A 13,788-nucleotide genomic window follows, 5' to 3' on the forward strand; every position below is an offset into this window, starting at 1 on the left:
TTGTTTTTTACATGTCGATGGGTCCTTTGAGGAGCAGTTAAATGAAGAGGAGGTGGCAATGGACATCGAGCGACAGGACAAAATTGTCAGCATTGTCCAGCAAAATGTGGAGAAGGTTCAGGAGAGAACCAGAGGGAGACTGCAATCCCTGAAAAAGAGAGCGAGCTTTAAGGTGGGGGACATGGTGTGGAGGAAGAACATCCGTAGCCTGCAGCGGAAAGGGGGAAAGCTGGATCCGGAGTTTCTTGGGCCGTTCACAGTGGTGAACATTGAAGAGAAAAGTGTTGACCTTGTGGATAGTTCAGGAAAATCTATCCACAAGGTCAACACTGATCACCTGAAGCTGCACACTACCCCAACCCCAAGAATTCCTCGGAGGTTGAAAATTCCCCCAGTCTCTTCCATTACCTCCACTCCACCTGCTGCCACCTCCACTCCACCTGCCACTGAGGGGAAAAACGGTCTGTCTAGCTACTGGACCAGATGAAATGAGACGGAGAGGTAATAAAGTCTGTCGGCACGAGGACCTTGGATTTATTAAGTAAAGTGGCAACGGTTATACAGAGTCATAAAGCGTGAGAAATCGAATATGTCTAAGTCCCTAATCAGCGCTGATGGTTCGTCCAGAGCTTCGCCTCCGTGGAAGGTCTGCTTCAGAAGAAGGTGAAAAGTCCCTGTGTGATACAGTTTTATGCTGTATCCTCCTCTCGATGAGGTGTGTGCGTTTGAGGTGTCTGTGGTTCTGTGTGTTTTTGCTTGGCCTTGGCTCCCAGGCCCTAGGAGAGCTTCTAAATGTCTCCTGTGTGATAAATTAAAACGGGGGAGCGCCCCCCCGAAGTGTCTCCTGTGTGATAATTTAATGTGGCTCTCCCGTTCTTGAGGATGACTGGTGCATTGTCTGAGTGTCTACCATTTGCCTGCTTGGGAAATGGGGCCTTGGCTCTGGCCTTGACCTGACTATATTATCATGTTTGCGTTATGTGTTAAAAGTTGACTATATTGTAATGTGACTGCCCTGTGATGTGCTCATCAGGCTAGGGTAGGAGTTAGCTATATTTGTAATGTACATGTGATGTACTCAGCAGGTTATTTTTCCCAACACCACCTCCACTCCACCTGCCACCTCCACTCCACCTGCTGCCACCTCCACTCCACCTGCTGCCACCTCCACTCCACCTGCTGCCACCTCCACTCCACCTGCTGCCACCTCCATTCCACCTGCCACCTCCACTCCACCTGCTGCCACCTCCACTCCACCTGCTGCCACCTCCACTCCACCTGCCACCTCCACTCCACCTGCCACCTCCACTCCACCTGCTGCCACCTCCACTCCACCTGCTGCCACCTCCACTCCACCTGCCACCTCCACTCCACCTGCTGCCACCTCCACTCCACCTGCCACCGCCACTCCACCTGCTGCCACCTCCACTCCACCTGCTGCCACCTCCACTCCACCTGCTGCCACCTCCACTCCACCTGCTGCCACCTCCACTCCACCTGCTGCCACCTCCACTCCACCTGCTGCCACCTCCACTCCACCTGCCACCTCCACTCCACCTGCCACCTCCACTCCACCTGCTGCCACCTCCACTCCACCTGCTGCCACCTCCACTCCACCTGCTGCCACCTCCACTTAAGAGAAATGTATGTAACGCTATGAAGCTCACTCTGATATTCTAAACTTTTATGTAAATGTTCAACCTTAAAAGTTCAGGTAACTCAAACAAAACAGCTGTTCAGGAGAGAAGATATTGAATCGATTTGATAATTATAACATTTTCTTTTCTTCATGTAAGATGTTACAGAGGCTTGGGACGGCAAAAATGTTCATGTTCTGCTGTCCAGAATCGGACCATACAAGCTGTTTTATTGGGACATCTGTTGGACAACTCCGGGTCAGGAACTTAAGAGTGAGGTAAGCTTCAGTATTTTATTCTCCTTTAGTTAACTCATATAACAAAGAAATCTCCAAATGCTAGTACACCATAAGTTAACTGACTTCATTTTCAAATGGATTTGCTTTCCCCAGGTGATCAATGCCACCCTGCTCAGAATGGTCCAGAAGCCCAATTGCCAAGGGGGGAAAAAGGCACTTTGCATTGATACATATGCCATGACAAAAATTTGGAACAGGAAGACTGCAATTCTAAGGGTAGGCACAGGTTTTTACTGTTTTACTGTTTACGATTTACTGTATATTGTGGTTGTTTTTTTAACAGTAAATTGTGTGTTATTTTAGAAGTGTGATCCATCATTGTATGGAGTCATTCTGGGGGTAGTGAATGAGCCAAATCATTGGATACTCACCGTAAGTTAAACATTATCTTACGCTATGTATTCATATTTAAATTTCCAAGGCACATCCATGATTTTATTAGGATATGTGAATGTGACACATGCACAATGTGCTTATCCAAATTTCTCTAGGTCATTTTCCCCTCAGAACAGCGGAGCCTTGTGTTGGATCCACTCGGCAACGATGCCTCCAAGATCAAAAGATGTCTGGAGAGCACAAGGTAACAGTTGGGTTCTATGGCCTGGCCCGGCAGGCGGAATGCTGCTATTTAACCATTGGAGTATGGGTGAAACAGGTGAAGGGAATGACCTTGACTGATGGGATGATGCTGTGCAGGTGCGTGAGAACTGTGGTACTGTCCATGGTGGTGCATGAGTGCACCTCTTGCTCTGGTGACTGGGACCTGTCCATTGTGCTGGACTGGATGTTTCAGAATTGCATAATAATTTGCTGCTTTTTGTCTACTTTTCAGAGCATTCATCAGAGCGAGGGGCTGTACGGTGTCCAGGTGGAAAGCCAACACTGTGCCACATAGCCTACAACAGGATTCCACATCATGTGGAATATTTGCCATCAAAGTAAGTTTTTGAATTGCATATTTCTTTACGGAAACATGAAGCCGATTTTGAAAAGGTCTCCTTTTTCAACATTTAAACTCCTAGAGAGACATAAAGTTGATGAATTTTGATTAAGTTAAACTGGGCCAGTATGTTTTGAATATTCATTTATTCAAACATGTTCTTAGTATGCTGAGAAAGTCCTGGCCGAGGAGTCTCCTACTTTCCCAAACTCTCAAGAGGCAGTGGTTAAATACAGGAGGGAAATTGCTGTAGCACTTCTCAATGAGACTGGTATGTTAACCATTTTCAAACTTCTATTAACACCATGAGGATTTCAATATCATTAATTAAATTAATATAAAAAAGTCTCGAAAGTTAGTATGTATCACTCATGGTGTATTTTCCCATGGAAATAAGAAGAAAATATTATATGTAATCAATACCATATCTTAACCAGATGATCTCAGTGAGCTGTGCCACTACTGTGGAGAGGGAGAAGAAGCGCGAGGGGGGTCTCAAGACAGACCTGATGCCACTGACTGGGTAAGTTATTGTTATAACACCACCGCTTTCGAGTTCTTGGCTCAGGTTGTTTGCAGAAGGCATGATGTAAACAAGTACCAGGGAGATCTGCCTAAATTCATGTGAATTAGGGTCTGAATGTTAAACAGCAGCTGTACATGTACATGTAACATGGATGTCAATATAACTATGTCTTAAACCATGTCTTATTGACATATAATAATAATAATAATAATAATAATAATAATAATAATAATAATAATAATACATTTTATTTATAATGCACTTTATATTCAAGAATCTCAAAGTGCTTCAGAGAAAAAAAAACTATTAAAAGGGGGAACCTCAAAGAAAGTTTAGCTAAATGCTCTTTTAAAGAGATGGGTTTTGAGGTTCAGTTTAAAAAGAGCTGTAATCTGTGGAGCCCTCAGATGGTCAGGGAGGGCGTTCCATAGTCTAGGGGCAGCAGCAGAAAAGGCCCGATCACCCATGGTGCACATCTTCGTATGTCGGGTTTGGAGGGTGTGAGTGGATCCTGAACGGAGTGTACGTGAGGTTGTCGGGGGGGTGAGGAGTTCCTGAAGGTAGAGGGGGGCAAGTCCGTGAAGGCACTGGTGGGTGAGGAGGGAGACATTGTACTAAATTCTGAGTGGGACAGGGAGCCAGTGCAGTGATTTCAGGATGGGGGTGATGTGGTCATGCTTGCGCACCCTCATCAGGACCCTGGCAGCACTGTTTTGAATGTATTGGAGCCTCTGGATGCTCTTGCCAGGGATCCCAATGAGGAGTGCATTGCAGTAGTCCAACCTGGAGGAGACAAAGGCATGGACGAGCTTCTCTGCATCAGCCAGGGTGAGTGATTGGCGGAGTTTGGCGATGTTCCTGAGGTGGTATAATGCTGTCTTACAGAGGTGTTTGATGTGGGTGTCAAATTTAAGTTGTGGGTCCATTTTAACACCGAGGTTGGTGACGGATGTGGAAAGGGGGATGTTTTGGCCAGAGAAGGTGATATTGGTGATGGTGGGGGAGCGGAGCTGATGTGGCGTGCCAACAAGGATGGCTTCCATTTTATGGCTGTTAAGTTGTAGGAAGTTGAGCTTCATCCACGCCTCTTTCTCCTCCAGGCAGGTGGTCAGTGTGGATGTTGGCAGAGGGGCAGAAGAAGTGGGGGTTATCCTGATGTAGAGCTGTGTATCATCAGCATAGCAGTGGTAAGATAAGCCATGCCTGCTAATGACACTACCCAGGGGGAGCATGTACAGTGAGAACAGTGTGGGGCCCAACACCGAGCCCTGGGGGACACCGCAGGTGACGTTGTAGGTGTGTGATTTTGCTTTGCCCAGGGCGACATGCTCAGTTCTGTCAGTGAGGTACGAGGTGAACCAGTTCTTTACATTTCCTGATAGTCCAATGGTGTATTGCAGGCGGTAAAGGAGAATATTGTGGTCAACCGTATCAAAAGCAGATGTTAAGTCCAGGAGGATTAGGAGAGATGGGGAGCCGGTGTCTGCTGCCATCCGGAGGTCATTTGTGACCCTGACCAAGGCTGTTTCTGTACTGTGACCATAGCGGAAACCCGACTGGAATTTTTCAAACAAGTGATGTTGTATGAGGTGATCCTGGAGTTGTGCTGCAACTGTTTTTTCCAGAACTTTTGACAGAAATGGGAGATTTGAGATGGGCCTGTAGTTGGAGAGGACTTCTGGATCAAGGGTAGGTTTTTTTAATGTTGGTCTGATGACAGCAGTTTTTAATGCAGATGGGATATAGGTAGACAGTCGATAGGGTTTACATGTGGTCGATAGGGTTTAAATGTGGTCCATATTGTTTAAATGTGGTCCATAGTGTTTAAATGTGGGCGATAGTGTTTAAATGTGGTCGATAGGGTTTACGTGTGGTCCATAGTGTTTAAATGTGGGTGATAGTGTTTAAATGTGGGCGATAGTGTTTACATGTGGTCGATAGGGTTTACATGTGGTCCATAGTGTTTAAATGTGGTCGAGAGTGTTTACATGTGGTCGATATTGTTTAAATGTGATCGATAGTGTTTAAATATGGTCGATAGTGTTTAAATGTTCTTTTCCCACACTCTCCACCTCATCCCTAACTCTCCACCTCAAGCTGGTGTGTAGTGAGCGTTCTGGCACCGATTGGCTGCCGTGCATCACCCAAGTGGGTGCTACATATTGGTGGTGGTTAGTGAGGTCCCCCCTTCACTTTAGGCGTCTTTGAGTGTTATTAATAATTATTATTCTTCATGTTTAACCTCTGTTTTCCTTTTATTCCTAGTCTGTTTTACATAGTTTTGAATTATGACTATATGCTCTGTAAGGTGACCTTGGGTGTCTTGAAAGGCGCCTCTAAATTAAATGTATTATTATTATTATTATTATATGGCCGGCCAGGAGGGAGTGGTTAATGATTTTGGTGATGAGTGGAGAGACAGCAGAGATGTTGGCCTTCAGCAGAGCTGTAGGGAAGGGGTCTAGTGCACAGGTGGATGGCTTCATTTTCCTGATGACGTCCTCCACCTCTTCCTTTGTGATGCTGGAGAAGGAGCAGAGGGTCTGGACAGAGTCAATCGGTGGGTCAGCAGTTGGAAGGGGCAGGACAGTAGTGGTGGAGAGGTGTGAGCGGATGTTATTCACTTTTTGTTTAAAAAAGTTGATGTGCATGTTGCACCTCTCCGTGGTGACATCAGATTGGGATGGTAAAGGGGGTTTGAGAAGGTGATTGATAGTTGAAAAGAGCTGTTTGGAGTTACCAGGGCTATTGTTGATTATTGTGGAATAGAACCTGGACCGTGCATTATTCAGGGCTTCAGCATATGCCCTCCTGTGTTCCCTGTATGCCTGTTTGTAAACGGTCAGACCAGAGGCCTTGAGTCGCCGCTCAAGGACACGCCCAGCCGCCTTCATTGTACGTAGTTCACTGGTGTACCAGGGTGCGGAGCGCGAGAAGGAGACTGACCTCGATGTTAAGGGGGCCTGGAGATCCAGGAGACTGCTCAGGGACTGGTTGTATAAGTCCACTGAGTCAGCAACAGAGAGGGAGTCAGTTGAGCCAGAGGAGAGATGTTGAAGGTCCAGGGCCAGGGCATCCATGTTGATATTTTTCACATTCCTGAAATGGATCTGCCGCTTTGGTTTGGTGTGGGAGGAAGGAAAAGGGAGCTCCATTCACACAACTCTGTGATCCGAGACGCCAAGATCATAGACCTGTAGGTTGCTGATGGGGGCGGAGTTTGAGATGACCAGGTCAATTGTGTGTCCTCTGGAGTGTATGGGGGCATCAACATGTTGTTGTAGGTTGAGGGAGTCTAGCAGCTGAAGAAAATCAGCAGCGGGCTGGCATGAGGGGGTGTCAACATGAATATTTAAATCACCCAGAATGATGGTATTGGCAGAGGTAGTACAGAGTGCTGTGAGGAGATCAGACATTTCCGGGATGAAAGCAGAGTTGGGTTTTGGGGGCCTGTATATGAGTAGAACAGTCATGGGATGGGGGGGCTTGCATGTGAATGCAAGATATTCACAGGAGGAAGTTGTAGGCAGCACCATGGGGGACAACTCCAGGTCCTGTTTGTGGATGACAGCTAGGCCACCACCGCGTCCAGTTCTGCGGGCTGCCTCCAAGTAACTGTAGCCTGGGGGACAGGCTTCGTTTAGGGCAGAGTAAACCTCTGGCTGGTGCCTGGTTTCTGTTAGACACATGAAGTCAAGTCCTTTTTCCCTGATATGCTCTTCAATCAAGCTGGATTTATTATTTATGGATTGAGTGTTGAAAAGTTCAAATTTGACCAGTGACTGTGGGGTTATTCTCTGTACAGGTCGTAGAGCCTTAAAATCCACTCCGCGCAGGTTGGAATCCACTCCATGAAATCTATCCAACCGGGAGTGCGGGGATCTCGCGATGTTGTGTCTTTTGCCCTCAGCCGTCTCAGCGGACCTGATGGATGTGATGAAGCCGGCAGGCTGACCATAAATAAAGTTTCTCCCTGAGCCTCTGTGAATATATCGAGGTCTACGCAATAGTCCTAGCTGCTTAATGGTGGAAATACAGGGTGGGATGGAGCAATTGTTGTACTTCAGCCGCTGTGGGGCGAAGTACGTCAACATCGAACCAGCCAGAGTGATGTTAGCCTGTTAGCAGCTAGGTACGGACCCGAAGCATCTGGGGAAGAGCTGGGAGGCAGTGCAGAAAATCCACGAGACAGTAGAGACAGCTTAGCAGGTTGACCAGGGCATATTCCTCACCAGGATCACCGAAAAAAACGCCAGCAGTGACCAGGAAAATGTCACATCGGCTACTTGTTTTTAGCCGTTGCTAGGGACGCCAAAATAGCAAGTGAGCTACACGGCTCTTCACAATAACACTGGAACAACTAAAGACAGTCCATAAGCTTGCTTTTCGTCGCTGATGTAGCTTGCAGGGAACCAAGTAAAGATTATATGTCCACAAAAAATCACTTTTTAAAATAAAATTGGCCAAAATTGGCCCAAAAATTGCTTGGAGAAGCGGTGAACAGACAGCGCCAGCGTCCTCTCAAGCTGACGTTGTTATGACACATATATACAAACCTTGCCTGTGTCTTTGCATGACTCCGTATGTTAAAACAGTCTTAGTTTATATTAAGTAGATAAATGCATTAAATGAACAAAAAAATAATAAATCATGGTATAAATCAACAATATATTTATTCTTTATTCTGCTCTTTATGCCAACCTGTCTAGGGAACTGTGCAATTCCCTACGAACCATCTATTTATCTACCTGCCTCACTGACTTTCTAAGGACTTCAACTGCACTTTACCTCGGTTACATTTACATTAGATGCATCAGTTTTAGTTAGATTTATATTAGATGTGTCAGTTTTAGTTAGATTTATATTAGATGTTAGATTTATATTAGATGTATCAGTTTTAGTTAGATATATATATAGTATGTTCGTTTTTTATCATACTGTATATATATTGTTTATGTATGTTCCTTGTCCTATTTTTCTTTAAGCACCAGGGGGGAGCTCTCCCAAATTTTGAGGTACCTGTACCTGTACTTTGACAAATAAAGATCAATCATTCATTCAGTCTGGTACAGGAGAAGACACACATTTTACGCAGATATTTAGACTGAACTTTTTTCCCATTCAATATGACCTCGGTTTAAGATAACATAAATAAGATTTACTTTATTAATCCTGAGGGGAATTGTTGTGTTTCAGATCCAGTGTGACACCTGTGGAAGGTGGTGCCACGAGGGTTGTGTTGGTAGACCTGACAGAGATCATATGTACAGCTGTCCTGCATGCCCCCAGGCTCAAATGAGTCGATGCCGTCCAAAACCGTCCAAAAAAAGAAAATTTTGATAACCATGTCACATGATTATCACGCCTTCCCGTGAGGATGGACACTGTGTATCAGCGACCCTCACAACCCTCATCACCACCCCCCCCCCCCCCCCCCCCCCCCCTTCCCGTGAGGATGGACACTGGGGTTTCAGCGGCCCTCACAACCCCCACCACCCCCTTCCTGTGAGGATGGACACTGTGTTTCAGCGACCCTCACAACCCTCATCACAACCCCCCCCTTCCCGTAAGGATGGACACTGGGGTTTCAGCGGCCCTCACAACCCCCACCACCACCCCACCCCTTTCAACTGTGCATATTGTATACAGTTGTATTGTATATAGTTCTCTGCAAACCTATGGTGACATCATGCCTTCAGTGTGCATATTGTATAAAGTTCTCTGCAAACCTATGGTGGCATCATGCCTTCAGTGTGCATATTGTATATAGTTCTCTGCAAACCTATGGTGGCATCATGCCTTCAGTGTGCATATTGTATATAGTTCTCTGCAAACCTATGGTGGCAAAATGCCTTCAGTGTGTCTTGAACAACCACACAAGGTTGCCAATTTATATGAATTTTGTTGATGTATTTGCACTTTTAATCTTGCTGAATTCTACAAGGCAAATTAATTAATTTAAAACTTAAATGGGGCCGTTCCCCGGCCCCATGTAACCACTGTCGCAGACATGAATAATTGTGTCCAAATACAGATATGATGACAAATGACCTGAAAACATTTGGTTTAGCCGTTGCTAGGGACGCCAAAATAGCAAGTGAGCTACACGGCTCTTCATAATAACACTGGAACAACTAAAGACAGTCCATAAGCTTGCTTTTCGTCGCTGATGTTGCTTGCAGGGAACCAAGTAGAGATTATATGTCCACAAAAAATCACTTTTTAAAATAAAATTGGCCAGAATTGGCCCAAAAATTGCTTGGAGAAGCGGCAAACAGACAGCGCCAGCGTCCTCTCCAGCTGACGTTGTTATGACACATATATACAAACCTTGCCTGTGTCTTTGCATGACTGCGTATGTTAAAACAGTCTTAGTTTATATTAAGTAGATAAATGCATTAAATGAACAAAAAAATAATAAACCATGGTATAAATCAACAATATATTTATTCTTTATTCTGCTCTTTATGCCAACCTGTCTAGGGAACTGTGCAATTCCCTACGAACCATCTATTTATCTACCTGCCTCACTGACTTTCTAAGGACTTCAACTGCACTTTACCTGAGTTACATTTACATTAGATGCATCCGTTTTAGTTAGATTTATATTAGATGTGTCAGTTTTAGTTAGATTTATATTAGATGTTAGATTTATATTAGATGTATCAGTTTTAGTTAGATATATATATACACAGTATGTTCGTTTTTTATCATACTGTATATATATGGTTTATGTAAGTTCCTTGTCCTATTTTTCTTTAAGCACCATGGGGAGCTCTCCCAAATTTCGAGGTACCTGTACCTGTACTTTGACAAATAAAGATCAATCATTCATTCAGTCTGGTACAGGAGAAGACACACATTTTACGCAGATATTTAGACTGAACTTTTTTCCCATTCAATATGACCTCGGTTTAAGATAACATAAATAAGATTTACTTTATTAATCCTGAGGGGAATTGTTGTGTTTCAGATCCAGTGTGACACCTGTGGAAGGTGGTGCCACGAGGGTTGTGTTGGGAGACCTGACAGAGATCATATGTACAGCTGTCCTGCATGCCCCCAGGCTCAAATGAGTCGATGCCGTCCAAAACCGTCCAAAGAAAGAACATTTTGATAACCATGTCACATGATTATCATGCCTTCCCGTGAGGATGGACACTGTGTTTCAGCTAACTGTTTTTCCACCACATTCTGAACCATTAGGTCTTGCAGGCAACACCTCTGAGGGGCTTTGTCCAAATGACAGTCCATTTGGGAAAACCTTTTTTTCTCTAAGGGCTAGAACTCCAAATCTCGGATATGTCGTTCTTGGGGCCCCGGGAAATATGTGTAAAAATTTAAGTATCCCTGGCTATCTCGAAAAGGCCGGAAAAGGGGCGTGACCTCCAACAGTACAGTAAATGTAGATAAGACAGAGATTAGTTTCTAGTCCCCATTTTTTGTGGGATGGAGGTGTACATTTGTGGCTTAAGGTGTGTAGACACAGCTGGCCTGTGGCCACGTTTTTGAAGTCTGGGGTCAAAAGGTCAAAAGGAGCCAGCACCACGCCGCTTATGGGATAACAAAAAGTTCATGTTTATTTCTCTCATAACTTTTTGTCATTATTAAAGAGAGGCCTGTTTCTCAGATATGCATGTTGGATGGCTAGGGTGTAGGTCTGGGAAGAACTTCAGGCCAAAATCTTGCAAGCGAGCCGCTGGGTGCAGGTGCAACGAGATGGAGCACTTGCTGAGTCATTTCCTGTAGGGCTGGAGCCACAGGTTGAAGCGTATGCGTCCTTTGAGACCCCCTTTGATAAAAGGGGGTCTCAAATGTTGACCCTCAGTCACCTATTGCATCACTTCCTTTAGGGCTTCGGCCTCCTAATTGATCATTATAGTATAATTGAATGCCCTCTTTCATATATATGATACCTCCACCACTGGGACGTGGCAACAATTCTCCAAATCCATATGGGGAGGGGGGGGGATGCTTGTGGACAGTAGGGGTGTATACTCAACATAAATAGGAAGCAAACTCAGGAGAAGTAATGACATCTCACAAGTATTTATTTAATAAATTGTTTCAAATAACCCTGCCTCGTTAAATCAATGAGCTTGGTGTTTTGCTTTCCAAAATAGGTTATAGTAGAAGTCTAAACTGCAGAAAATAAAAACATCCAAGCTGCCTTTTAAGGATACCTTGGAATATCTGCCTATTTTCTAACCATCGGACCCTAGTTTACGACAAAAACAACACAATTGACGGCAGCTCCTTTGCCGCGTGGTTTTTAGAGCCATGTAAGGATTAGAGGGGGCGGTCGATAGCAACCACCATAGCAACCATAACGGTCAAGTGACTGGATGCAGCCCCGTTGAAAAAAATAGAATACCACCCTACACACTCAGGATATTAATGATATTTAAATTATTATGACCATGTAGTCTTTATTTGCATGGGTTTAGAATTCGTTCTGTGTAGCATGGAAAAATCGGAGAAACACTCCCATTCAGAATGCATTGGTTTACATTTCTTTCTTTGGAGCACGGTTATTTTTATATATTTATTTATTTATATATATATTTATATATTTATTTATATATTTATATATATATTTATATATTTATTATATATTTTAGTTTTTCAGGAGGTGCTTCAAAGATGCAAATGTTTCTGCAATAATCCAAAATCCAATGGCAAAACCCGTTGGCTTTTTGTCGAGGGAATCCAGGGCGACGCTCACTTCCGGGTTGGCCCGACCCGGCCCGCGTCGGGCTCGGGCTCGGGCAGAGAATCTAAACACTGACTGGAACTACTTAGCAGGTGTCTGTAGGGCTATATCAGGAGTTAATGCACGCACTGCAGCCAATCAGAATACGAGTATTCCCCCAGTCCGTGGTCTAAACAATATTATTCACGAGTTATAATCAACCCCTACACATCAATATTAATGTTAACCCTGTGTAAATTGCAATAAGAGAGAGATACAATTTCGCACGTTGAGCTCACAGTTGTGTGACTCGTTTATTTAGTAAGAGAGAAACAGGAAATCAAAACGTGCTGAAAGTAAACAAATCCCGCATGGGCTCTGACGTCATGAGACGCTCGTAATCCTTAAAGGGACAGCGATCCCTGAACCACCAAGACAGTAAACGACATGCCTAACACAATTGAAAGAACAACACATAACAAAATACTGTAGGTGAATTATGTTACACTCACTACAACCCATTAAATACGGTGGGATTTCTAGATGTCATGGCAACGTCCGCTCGCGACACTGGACTTGCGATCGAGGCATCGACGCGGACGTTCATTCACATAGCCAAAAACAAGAGAATAGATGGCTAGATAAAATAAACATCAAGACATACAATTCTAAAAAGAACAGATGAAGCAGCTACCCTTTTTTCCTTCGCGGTTTGCCTACAGAGCAGCGCACCTGCATTTAATATATCCGTGTATTGTCACAATTTCTCAGTATCAAAGGTGAAAGTAGAAACGGGTGGCCAAAAGCTGTCATATTGTTAGTTATCACAGACAATGTTAAGTAGAAACGGGTGGCCAAAAGCTGTCATTTGTTAGTTATCACAGACAATTTTCAACAATGAATGATCTGTACGGAGCTCCATAAGGGACATTAGGGAGAACGCTCCCGGACAGAACCTTAATTTGGAAGTCGTGCTTAGTGACACGACAAATAGCCTACTTCCAATTGAAATACAAAATTTAGAAAATAGGCCTACGTGTCCCTGATCACGTTTCAATCGATTAAATAACGTGACAGAGTCACGTATTTTCGTGAGACCAGGTTTGAGCGTGTGCATTGGTTGAATTGCGTGTGTCTCAAGGTGCGGCCACACCAGACGCGTATCTCGCGTAATTTTTACGCGAGATACGTGCGTAAAATGTTGCTTGACCATTTTGTGTCAAAAATGGTCGCATACGCGCAATACGCGCCATACGCGCCTACGTCACTCGCCTAGATGAGTCCATGTCCATGCAAGTGAACGGAGCGTTCCCTCTTCGTCATAACTATCAAACCAAACATCCTTCACATTCACCGAGCGAACATTATGAAAGTAAAATGCACATTTCTCGCTAAAAATGTTTCCATAAAAGCATTTAATGGCGTAACTATGTAACTATTTCCACCCAGAATAAAGAATGTTGTCGGCCGTGGCTGCGCTGGAGTCCGAGGTAGGAAACCCAAACGCCGCCGTGTTTGGGTGATAGAGTTTAGATCGGGTTAGATTAAATAATCTCGGATATAAATAACAATAATCGGGTTAAATAACTTCACATGGTGTGTCTGGTGTGTTTCCAGCATTCGTAGCGTTGATCAGCAGATATATAGTCCGCCAAGACGTTGAGGTTGCTTAGTAACCAGAGACTGTCCATGCA

At 44.4% G+C, this 13,788-nt stretch overlaps 1 long non-coding RNA gene across 1 annotated transcript; it reads left to right on the top strand.

The window, feature by feature from the left end:
* Positions 1-7,270: 7,270 nt before the first annotated feature.
* LOC115560041 (uncharacterized) lies at positions 7,271-10,504 on the top strand. Its single transcript, XR_003979669.1, has 2 exons — positions 7,271-7,534; positions 10,376-10,504. It is a non-coding gene; the product is annotated as an uncharacterized LOC115560041 (long non-coding RNA).
* The last annotated feature ends 3,284 nt before the right edge of the window (positions 10,505-13,788 follow it).

Source organism: Gadus morhua, chromosome 15, assembly GCF_902167405.1.
Source record: "Gadus morhua chromosome 15, gadMor3.0, whole genome shotgun sequence".
Classification (NCBI taxonomy): Eukaryota; Metazoa; Chordata; class Actinopteri; order Gadiformes; family Gadidae; genus Gadus; species Gadus morhua.